Below are 11,963 nucleotides of genomic sequence, written 5' to 3' on the forward strand. Positions count from 1 at the left end.
GCCAACAGCAGTGGCCAAAGTGTGATACAGATACCACTCGGCATACCGAGGTAAATGTGCGTTCACCATCAAGTTTGTTTCAAGCGTCATCAGGACTGGCAGGCTCCACAAAGATGTCAAGGTCGATTCCGTCTGCAATGCGAGTAGCTGTGTCCAGGAAGGTCTCCTTGAAATCTTCGAATCGAAGCTTCTTGGTGTTGGCAACCTGCAACGTCTTCAGCTTTTCTTCGAGAGCTTCCTTGCAGTGCACTCGGACCAGAGATAGCGCCACGTCCGCACCACAACGAGCGGCAGACTTCTTCCTTGCCTGCACTCTGCTCGGGACATCCTCCAGCCGAGTCACCAACCCATCTATTTCTTGCCGAGAATCGTCTGCAGGCCACAGCTCCTTGTCGATCCGGCCGAAGACTTCTCTCAGGTGGCCAATGAAAGGTCCCACCCTGCTAAGGCGAATATGTGCTCGGAGCAAGTCCCGGTTGGCTTCGTCGCCGAGTGGAACATTCGGAACAACCGACCGTTCAATATCGGCTCCTTCAGCCTCAACGTCCCGACAAAAGTCTGCAAAGAAAAGACAAGCAGAAAGTAAGCGCAGAGTGGACTCCAAAGTCAATAAGCGCTCGGCAAAAACTTACCACCAAGCAGTGCAACCATCTTCATTGCCCAATCGCTGGCGTACTTCTCCTACACCATGCACCGAGTGTTCATCAACTTCAGCTGGCCCATCCATTCGGATCTTTGACTCTTCAATTTTTCAACTTCGGCTAGCAATGCCTTGTTGGTCTCCCGAGACTCCTCCAAAGACTTATCTCGGTCAGCAAGAGCCCCCTTCACACCAGCCAGGTCATTCACGGCCGCCTCCAAGTCCGCAGCAAGCTGAATCTTCTCAGCCTTCAGAGCATTGTACGCACACCCCATTTCGCAAGTCTTCTGCCAAATAAGCACAAAGGGAAGATCAGACATATTCAACAAGGAAAACAATCAAAGCTCAAAGTTCTCCAGACCCCTGCCGATGCAAGCAATCGACAGCGGTCTCGGGGACTACACCCAGTGGGTTCACTAAGAGTGACCCCACTGGCATGAAGCTCGAACAGGTCGGCCCTATTGACCTACATGACAAACAGAAAAATCTACGAGACTACTATTACCCGACCTAAGTAACACTACTCTCGGGGACTACACCCAGTGGGTGCACTCGGAGTGCCCCCACTGGTACCATTCGGGCAGATCAGCTCTGATCTATTCAGGTCACGGAAAATACATATAAAGACAACTGCCGGTGCAAGAAGTCAACAGAAGTCTCGGGGACTACACCCACTGGGTTCACTCGGAGTGAACCCACTACAAAATCATCCTACTGTATCCAAGTATATCACTGAAACCCCCAGTGGGTGACAAGAGGAAAGTAAACACTTACTAGCGCACTTACTCGGATATCATCCCGGAGCTCCAAGCTTTTCTTGTACAAAGACACGATGGAGTCGTACGCTCCCTTAGCATCAGCCACCAGCAGCTCCACCTGCACCATGGCGTCCTTGGCAGCCCCCACCTGGTCTTCCGGGAGATGTCGGGCGTCATATTGAACGGTTGACGGACCCGGCGCGACAGAAGACTCCCTGGGCATCCCGAGCTCAGCTCCAGTCGGTCCTGCCGTGAGGGGAACCGTCTCAGTCGGCGGCACCGTCTCGGTCGGCGGCACGTTCATGGTGGGAGCAGCAGTGGATGGGACAACCTCAAGGACAGGCGCCAAAGCTGGCTCCGACCCCCTTTGGTCGTCGTCCTCCAGATGGATCACCTCCGAAGGAAGCTCGACTGAACAAAATGAAATTACAGAAAAAGGTCAAGATCAAAGACAACACTCGCGAATCAATAATACAACTCTCGGAGTCGTGACAACGTACCTTGCTGGGACGTGGCGGCGTATCTGTGTCCATGGGGTCATCGTCTTGGCGCGGCAGAGAGGTGGCAGAGTTAGCAGCTCTATTGAGTGAAATCCACTCAACAGGTAAGCATGAGTTCAATCAGATACTGAAGGAAGATAGAAGAACAAGACACTTACGCTGAGGCGACTGGAACAGCGATCCTCACCCGAGGCAAAGCTTTCTGAGGCTTAGGCCCACTAGGTTTGGCCACCTTAGACGGCTGGTCCATGGGTTCGGCAGCCACGTCCCTGGTCCTCTTCACACTCCAAGCACTCGGAGCCACGGGAGGGGCTGGCGGAGCACTCGGGGCCGCTAGAGGAGCCGGCGGAGCAGCAGGATCGTGACGGCGCTTAGTTCGGTGCTCTGGTGGTGGAGGTGGCGAGCTCTGCTCCCCTTCCTCCTCCTCCTCTCCTCCTCTTCCGACTCCTCCTCCGTCTCCCCACTGCCGGAGACGTACTCGGTGCTATCCGCGCTGTTGGGGAACGTCGCATGGGAAACAAAAAATTTCCTACGCGCACGAAGACCTATCATGGTGATGTCCATCTACGAGAGGGGATGAGTGATCTACGTACCCTTGTAGATCGTACAGCAGAAGCGTTAGAGAACGCGGTTGATGTAGTGGAACGTCCTCACGTCCCTCGATCCGCCCCGCGAACAATCCCGAGATCAGTCCCACGATCTAGTACCGAACGGACGGCACCTCCGCGTTCAGCACACGTACAGCTCGACGATGATCTCGGCCTTCTTGATCCAGCAAGAGAGACGGAGAGGTAGAAGATTTCTCCGGCAGCGTGACGGTGCTCCGGAGGTTGGTGATGATCTTGTCTCAGCAGGGCTCCGCCCGAGCTCCGCAGAAACACGATCTAGAGGAAAAACTATGGAGGTATGTGGTCGGGCAGCCGTGAGAAAGTCATCTCAAATCTGCCCTAAAAGCCCCATATATATAGGAGGAGGGAGGGGGACCTTGCCTTGGGGTCCAAGGGATCCCCAAGGGGTCGGCCGAGCCAGGGGGGAGGACTCTCCCCCCCAAACCGAGTCCTACTTGGTTTGGTGGGAGGGAGTCCTTCCCCCTTCCCACTTCTTCCTTTTTTTTTTTCTTTCCTTTGATTTTTTCTCTCTTGGCGCATAGGGGATTGGTGGGCTGTCCCACCAGCCCACTAAGGGCTGGTGTGACCCCCCCAAATGCCTATGGGCTTCCCCGGAGTGGGTTGCCCACCTCCGGTGAACTCCCGGAACCCATTCGTCATTCCCGGTACATTCCCGGTAACTCCGAAAACCTTCCGGTAATCAAATGAGGTCATCCTATATATCAATCTTCGTTTCCGGACTATTCCGGAAACCCTCGTGACGTCCGTGATCTCATCCGGGACTCCGAACAACATTCGGTAACCAACCATGTAACTCAAATACGCATAAAACAACGTCGAACCTTAAGTGTGCAGACCCTGCGGGTTCGAGAACTATGCAGACATGACCCGAGAGACTCCTCGGTCAATATCCAACAGCGGGACCTGGATGCCCATATTGGATCCTACATATTCTACGAAGATCTTATCGTTTGAACCTCAGTGCCAAGGATTCGTATAATCCCGTATGTCATTCCCTTTGTCCTTCGGTATGTTACTTGCCCGAGATTCGATCGTCAGTATCCGTATACCTATTTCAACCTCGTTTATCGGCAAGTCTCTTTACTCGTTCCGTAATACAAGATCCCGCAACTTACACTAAGTTACATTGCTTGCAAGGCTTGTGTGTGATGTTGTATTACCGAGTGGGCCCCGAGATACCTCTCCGTCACACGGAGTGACAAATCCCAGTCTTGATCCATACTAACTCAACTACCACCTTCGGAGATACCTGTAGAGCATCTTTATAGTCACCCAGTTACGTTGCGACGTTTGATACACACAAAGCATTCCTCCGGTGTCAGTGAGTTATATGATCTCATGGTCATAGGAATAAATACTTGACACGCAGAAAACAGTAGCAACAAAATGACACGATCAACATGCTACGTCTATTAGTTTGGGTCTAGTCCATCACGTGATTCTCCCAATGACGTGATCCAGTTATCAAGCAACAACACCTTGTTCATAATCAGAAGACACTGACTATCATCGATCAACTGGCCAGCCAACTAGAGGCATGCTAGGGACGGTGTTTTGTCTATGTATCCACACATGTAAATGAGTCTTCATTCAATACAATTATAGCATGGATAATAAACTATTATCTTGATACAGGAATTATAATAATAACTATACATTTATTATGGCCTCTAGGGCATAATTTCAACAGTCTCCCACTTGCACTAGAGTCAATAATCTAGCCCTCACATCACCATGTGAATTACATTGTGATAAATCTAACACCCATACAGTTCTGGTGTCGATCATGTTTTGGCCGTGGAAGAGGCTTAGTCAGCGGGTCTGCTACATTCAGATCCGTGTGCACTTTGCATATATTTACGTCCTCCTCCTCGACGTAGTCGCGGATGAGGTTGAAGCGTCGTTTGATGTGTCTGGTCTTCTTGTGAAACCTTGGTTCCTTTGCTAAGGCAATGGCACCAGTGTTGTCACAGAACAAGGTTATTGGATCCAGTGCACTTGGCACCACTCCAAGATCCGTCATGAACTGCTTCATCCAGACACCCTCCTTAGCCGCCTCCGAGGCAGCCATGTACTCCGCTTCACATGTAGAATCTGCTACGACGCTTTGCTTGGAACTGCACCAGCTTACTGCACCCCCATTAAGAATAAATACGTATCCGGTTTGCGACTTAGAGTCGTCCGGATCTGTGTCAAAGCTTGCATCGACGTAACCTTTTACTGTGAGCTCTTCGTCACCTCCATACACGAGAAACATCTCCTTAGTCCTTTTCAGGTACTTCAGGATATTCTTGACCGCCGCCCAGTGATCCACTCCTGGATTACTCTGGAACCTATCTGCCATACTTATGGCCAGGCTAACATCCGGTCTAGTGCACAGCATTACATACATGATAGAACCTATGGCTGAAGCATAGGGGACGGAGCGCATATGATCTTTATCTTCATCAGTTGCTGGTCACTGAGTCTTACTCAATCTCGTACCTTGTAACACTGGCAAGAACCCTTTCTTGGACTGTTCCATTTTGAACCTCTTCAAAACTTTATCAAGGTATGTGCTTTGTGAAAGTCCTATCAGGCGTTTTGATCTATCCCTATAGATCTTAATGCCTAGAATGTAAGCAGCTTCTCCTAGGTCCTTCATAGAGAAACTTTTATTCAAGTAACCTTTTATGCTCTCCAAAAGCTCTACGTTGTTTCCAATCAGCAATATGTCATCCACATATAATATTAGAAACGCCACAGAGCTCCCACTCACCCTTTTGTAAATACAAGATTCTCCAACCACTTGTATAAACCCAAATGCTTTGATCACCTCATCAAAGCGTTTGTTCCAACTCCGAGATGCTTGCACCAGTCCATAAATGGATCGCTGGAGCTTGCACACCTTGTCAGCATTTTCAGGATCGACAAAACCTTCGGGTTGCATCATATACAACTCTTCCTTAAGGAAACCGTTAAGGAACGCCGTTTTGACATCCATCTGCCAGATTTCATAATCGAAAAATGCAGCTATTGCTAACATGATTCTGACGGACTTAAGCATCGCTACGGGAGAGAAAGTCTCATCGTAGTCAATTCCTGGAACTTGTGAAAAACCCTTTGCCACAAGTCGAGCTTTATAAACGGTCACATTACCGTCAGCGTCCGTCTTCTTCTTAAAGATCCATTTGTTCTGAATAGCCTTGCGGCCCTCAGGCAGCATCTCCAAAGTCCACACTTTGTTCTCATACATGGATCCTATCTCGGATTTCATGGCTTCTAGCCATTTGTTGGAATCTGGGCCCACCATTGCTTCTTCATAATTTGCAGGTTCATTGTTGTCTAACAACATGATTGATAAGACGGGATTACCGTACCACTCTGGAGCAGCGCGTGATCTCGTCGACCTGCGTGGTTCAACAGAAACTTGAACTGGAGTTTCATGATCATCATCATTAACTTCCTCCTCAACCGGTGTCGCAATGATAGAGGTTTCCCCTTGTCCTGCGCCACCATTCAGAGGAATGAGAGGTTCGACAACCTCGTCAAGTTCTATCTTCCTCCCACTCAATTCTCTCGAGAGAAACTCCTTCTCGAGAAAAGTTCCGTTCTTAGCAACAAACACTTTGCCCTCGGATTTGAGATAGAAGGTGTAGCCAACTATCTCTTTTGGGTAACCTATGAAGATGCACTTTTCCGCTTTGGGTTCCAGCTTTTCAGGCTGAAGCTTTTTTGACATAAGCATCACATCCCCAAACTTTAAGAAACGACAACTTTGGCCTTTTGCCATACCATAGTTCGTATGGTGTCGTCTCAACGGATTTCGATGGTGCCCTATTTAAAGTGAATGCAGCTGTTTCTAATGCATAACCCAAAAACGATAACGGCAAATCAGTAAGAGACATCATAGATCGCACCATTTCTAATAAAGTACGATTACGACGTTCGGACACACCATTACGCTGTGGTGTTCCAGGCGGTGTTAACTGCGAAACAATTCCACATTGTCTTAAGTGAGTACCAAACTCGAAACTCAGATATTCACCCCCACGATCAGACCGTAGGAACTTGATCTTCTTGTTACGATGATTTTCCACTTCACTCTGAAATTGTTTGAACTTTTCAAATGTTTCAGACTTGTGCTTCATCAAGTAGACATAACCATATCTACTTAGATCGTCAGTGAAGGTGAGAAAATAACGATATCCGCCGCGTGCCTCCACGCTCATTGGACCACACACATCGGTATGTATGATTTCCATCAAGTCACTTGCACGCTCCATCGTTCCGGAGAACGGAGTCTTAGTCATCTTGCCCATGAGGCATGGTTCGCACGTGTCAAGTGAATCAAAGTCAAGTGACTCCAAAAGTCCATCAGCATGGAGTTTCTTCATGTGCTTTACACCAATATGACCCAAGCGGCAGTGCCACAAAAATATGGCGCTATCATTGTTTACTCTAACTCTTTTGGTCTAAATGTTATGTATATGCGTATCTCTATCAAGATTCGATATGAACAATCCTCTCACATTCGGTGCATGACCATAAAAGATGTTACTCATAGAAATAGAACAACCATTATTCTCAGACTTAAAAGAGTAACCGTCTCGCAATAAACAAGATCCAGATATAATGTTCATGCTCAACGCAGGCACTAAATAACAATGATTTAAGTTCATCACTAATCCCGATGGTAGTTGAAGTGACACTGTGCCGACGGCGATTGCATCAACCTTGGAACCGTTTCCTACGCGCATCGTCACTTCGTCTTTCGCCAGCCTTCGTCTATTCCGCAGTTCCTGCTTCGAGTTGCAAATGTGAGCAACAGAACCGGTATCGAATACCCAGGTACTACTACGAGAGCCGGTTAAGTACACATCAATAACATGTATATCAAATATACCTGATTTTTCTTTGCCCGCCTTCTTATCTGCCAGATACTTGGGGCAATTGCGCTTCCAGTGACCCATACCCTTGCAATAGAAGCACTCTGTTTCAGGCTTAGGTCCAGCCTTGGGTTTCTTCGACGGATTGGCAACAGGCTTGCCGCTCTTCTTCGAATTGCCCTTCTTGCCTTTGCCGTTTCTCTTGAAACTAGTGGTCTTGCTCACCATCAACACTTGATGTTCTTTACGGAGTTCAGACTCTGCGACTTTCAGCATCGCAAACAACTCGCCGGGAGACTTGTTCATCCCTTGCTTGTTGTAGTTCAACACAAAGCCTTTATAGCTTGGCGGCAGTGATTGAAGGATTCTGTCAGTGATAGCTTCTTGCGGGAGTTCAATCCCCAGTTCAGCTAGACGGTTTGAGTACCCAGACATTTTGAGCACATGTTCACTGACAGACGAGTTTTCCTCCATCTTGCAAGCATAGAATTTATCGGAGGTCTCATACCTCTCGATCCGGGCGTTCTTCTGAAAGATAAACTTCAACTCCTGGAACATCTCAAATGCTCCATGACGCTCAAAGCGACGTTGAAGTCCCGGTTCTAAGCCATACAAGACTGCACATTGAACTATTGAGTAGTCCTCCTTACGTGCTAACCAAGCGTTCTTAACATCCTGATCAGCCGTAGCGGGTGGTTCATCTCCTAGCGCAGCATTAAGGACATAATCCTTCTTTCCAGCTTGTAAGATTAGCTTAAGATTACGAGCCCAGTCTACAAAGTTGCTTCCATCATCTTTCAACTTAGCTTTCTCTAGGAACGTATTAAAATTCAGGATGACAGTTGCGTGAGCCATGATCTACAACACAAATACATTCAAAGTGGACTTAGACTATGTTCAAGATAATTAGATTTCAACTTAATCAAATTATATGCTAAACTCCCACTCAAAAAGTACATCTCTCTTAGTCATTTGAGTGGTTCATGATCCACTTACACTATCCCAAGTCCGATCATCACGTGAGTCGAGAGTAGTTTCAGTGGTAAGCATCCCTATGCTAATCATATCAGCTATATGATTCATGATCGACCTTTCGGTCTCATGTGTTCCGAGGCCATGTCTGCACATGCTAGGCTCGTCAAGCTTAACCCGAGTGTTCCGCGTGCGCAACTGTTTTGCACCCGTTGTATGTGAACGTTGAGTCTATCACACCCGATCATCACGTGGTGTCTCGAAACGACGAACTGTAGCAACGGTGCACAGTCGGGGAGAACACAATTTCGTCTTGAAATTTTAGTGAGAGATCACCTTATGATGCTACCGTCGTTCTAAGCAAAATAAGGTGCATAAAAGGATTAACATCACATGCAATTCATAAGTGACATGATATGGCCTTCATCACGTGCTTCTTGATCTCCATCACCAAAGCACCGGCACGATCTTCTTGTCACCGGCGCCACACCATGATCATCCATCAACGTGTTGCCATCGGGGTTGTCGTGCTACTTATGCTATTACTACTAAAGCTACATCCTAGCAAAATAGTAAACGCATCTGCAAGCACATATGTTAGTATAAAGACAACCCTATGGCTCCTGCCGGTTGTCGTACCATCGACGTGCAAGTCGATATTTCTATTACAACATGATCATCTCATACATCCAATATATCACATCACATCATTGGCCATATCACATCACAATCATACCCTGCAAAAACAAGTTAGACGTCCTCTAATTTTGTTGTTGCATGTTTTACGTGGTGACCAAGGGCATCTAGTAGGATCGCATCTTACTTACGCAAACACCACAACGGAGATATATGAGTTGCTATTTAACCTCAGCCAAGGACCTCCTCGGTCAAATCCGATTCAACTAAAGTTGGAGAAACCGTCACTTGCCAGTCATCTTTGAGCAAAGGGGGTTACTCGTAACGATGAAACCAGTCTCTCGTAAGCGTACGAGTAATGTCGGTCCAAGCCGCTTCAATCCAACAATACCGCGGAATCAAGAAAAGACTAAGGAGGGCAGCAAAACGCACATCACCGCCCACAAAACCTTTTGTGTTCTACTCGAGAAGACATCTACGCATGAACCTAGCTCATGATGCCACTGTTGGGGAACGTCGCATGGGAAACAAAAAATTTCCTACGCGCACGAAGACCTATCATGGTGATGTCCATCTACGAGAGGGGATGAGTGATCTACGTACCCTTGTAGATCGTACAGCAGAAGCGTTAGAGAACGCGGTTGATGTAGTGGAACGTCCTCACGTCCCTCGATCCGCCCCGCGAACAATCCCGCGATCAGTCCCACGATCTAGTACCGAACGGACGGCACCTCCGCGTTCAGCACACGTACAGCTCGACGATGATCTCGGCCTTCTTGATCCAGCAAGAGAGACGGAGAGGTAGAAGAGTTCTCCGGCAGCGTGACGGCGCTCCGGAGGTTGGTGATGATCTTGTCTCAGCAGGGCTCCGCCCGAGCTCCGCAGAAACACGATCTAGAGGAAAAACTATGGAGGTATGTGGTCGGGCAGCCGTGAGAAAGTCGTCTCAAATCTGCCCTAAAAGCCCCATACATATAGGAGGAGGGAGGGGGACCTTGCCTTGGGGTCCAAGGGATCCCCAAGGGGTCGGCCCAGCCAGGGGGGAGGACTCTCCCCCCCCAAACCGAGTCCTACTTGGTTTGGTGGGAGGGAGTCCTTCCCCCTTCCCACTTCTTCCTTTTTTTTCTTTCCTTTGATTTTTTCTCTCTTGGCGCATAGGGGATTGGTGGGCTGTCCCACCAGCCCACTAAGGGCTGGTGTGACCCCCCCAAATGCCTATGGGCTTCCCCGGAGTGGGTTGCCCCCCTCCGGTGAACTCCCGGAACCCATTCGTCATTCCCGGTACATTCCCGGTAACTCCGAAAACCTTCCGGTAATCAAATGAGGTCATCCTATATATCAATCTTCGTTTCCGGACTATTCCGGAAACCCTCGTGACATCCGTGATCTCATCAGGGACTCCGAACAACATTCGGTAACCAACCATGTAACTCAAATACGCATAAAACAACGTCGAACCTTAAGTGTGCAGACCCTGCGGGTTCGAGAACTATGCAGACATGACCCGAGAGACTCCTCGGTCAATATCCAACAGCGAGACCTGGATGCCCATATTGGATCCTACATATTCTACGAAGATCTTATCGTTTGAACCTCAGTGCCAAGGATTCGTATAATCCCGTATGTCATTCCCTTTGTCCTTCGGTATGTTACTTGCCCGAGATTCGATCGTCAGTATCCGTATACCTATTTCAACCTCGTTTATCGGCAAGTCTCTTTACTCGTTCCGTAATACAAGATCCCGCAACTTACACTAAGTTACATTGCTTGCAAGGCTTGTGTGTGATGTTGTATTACCGAGTGGGCCCCGAGATACCTCTCCGTCACACGGAGTGACAAATCCCAGTCTTGATCCATACTAACTCAACTACCACCTTCGGAGATACCTGTAGAGCATCTTTATAGTCACTCAGTCACGTTGCGACGTTTGATACACACAAAGCATTCCTCCGGTGTCAGTGAGTTATATGATCTCATGGTCATAGGAATAAATACTTGACACGCAGAAAACAGTAGCAACAAAATGACACGATCAACATGCTACGTCTATTAGTTTGGGTCTAGTCCATCACGTGATTCTCCCAATGACGTGATCCAGTTATCAAGCAACAACACCTTGTTCATAATCAGAAGACACTGACTATCATCGATCAACTGGCCAGCCAACTAGAGGCATGCTAGGGACGGTGTTTTGTCTATGTATCCACACATGTAAATGAGTCTTCATTCAATATAATTATAGCATGGATAATAAACTATTATCTTGATACAGGAATTATAATAATAACTATACATTTATTATTGCCTCTAGGGCATAATTCCAACACGCGCTGCCCTCCTGGCTGCCCTCCTGGCTGCCCTCCTCTTCCTCGGCTGGATTCCCGTTCGAGACAGCAGAATACCAGTTAGTCCACTCCTGCACAAAACTGTTGGGGAACATCGCATGGGAAACAAAAATTTTCCTACGCGCACGAAGACCTATCATGGTGATGTCCATCTACGAGAGGGGATATTGGATCTACGTACCCTTGTAGATCGCACAGCAGAAGCGTTAGTGAACGCGGTTGATGTAGTGGAACGTCCTCACGTCCCTTGATCCGCCCCGCGAACCGTCCCGCGATCAGTCCCACGATCTAGTGCCGAACGGACGACACCTCCGCGTTCAGCACACGTACAACTCGACGATGATCTCGGCCTTCTTGATCCAGCAAGAGAGACGGAGAGGTAGATGAGTTCTCCGGCAGCGTGACAGCGCTCCGGAGGTTGGTGGTGATCTAATCTCAGCAGGGCTCCGCCCGAGCTCCGCAGAAACGCGATCTAGAGGTAAAACCGTGGAGGTATGTGGTCGGGCTGCCGTGGCAAAAGTTGTCCCAAATCAGCCCTAAAACCTCCGTATATATAGGGGGAAGAGGGGGAGCCTTGCCTTGGGTTCCAAGGACCCCCAAGGGGGTCGGCCGAGC

This window comes from Hordeum vulgare, chromosome 1H, assembly GCF_904849725.1.
Source record: "Hordeum vulgare subsp. vulgare chromosome 1H, MorexV3_pseudomolecules_assembly, whole genome shotgun sequence".
NCBI classification, from domain to species: Eukaryota; Viridiplantae; Streptophyta; class Magnoliopsida; order Poales; family Poaceae; genus Hordeum; species Hordeum vulgare.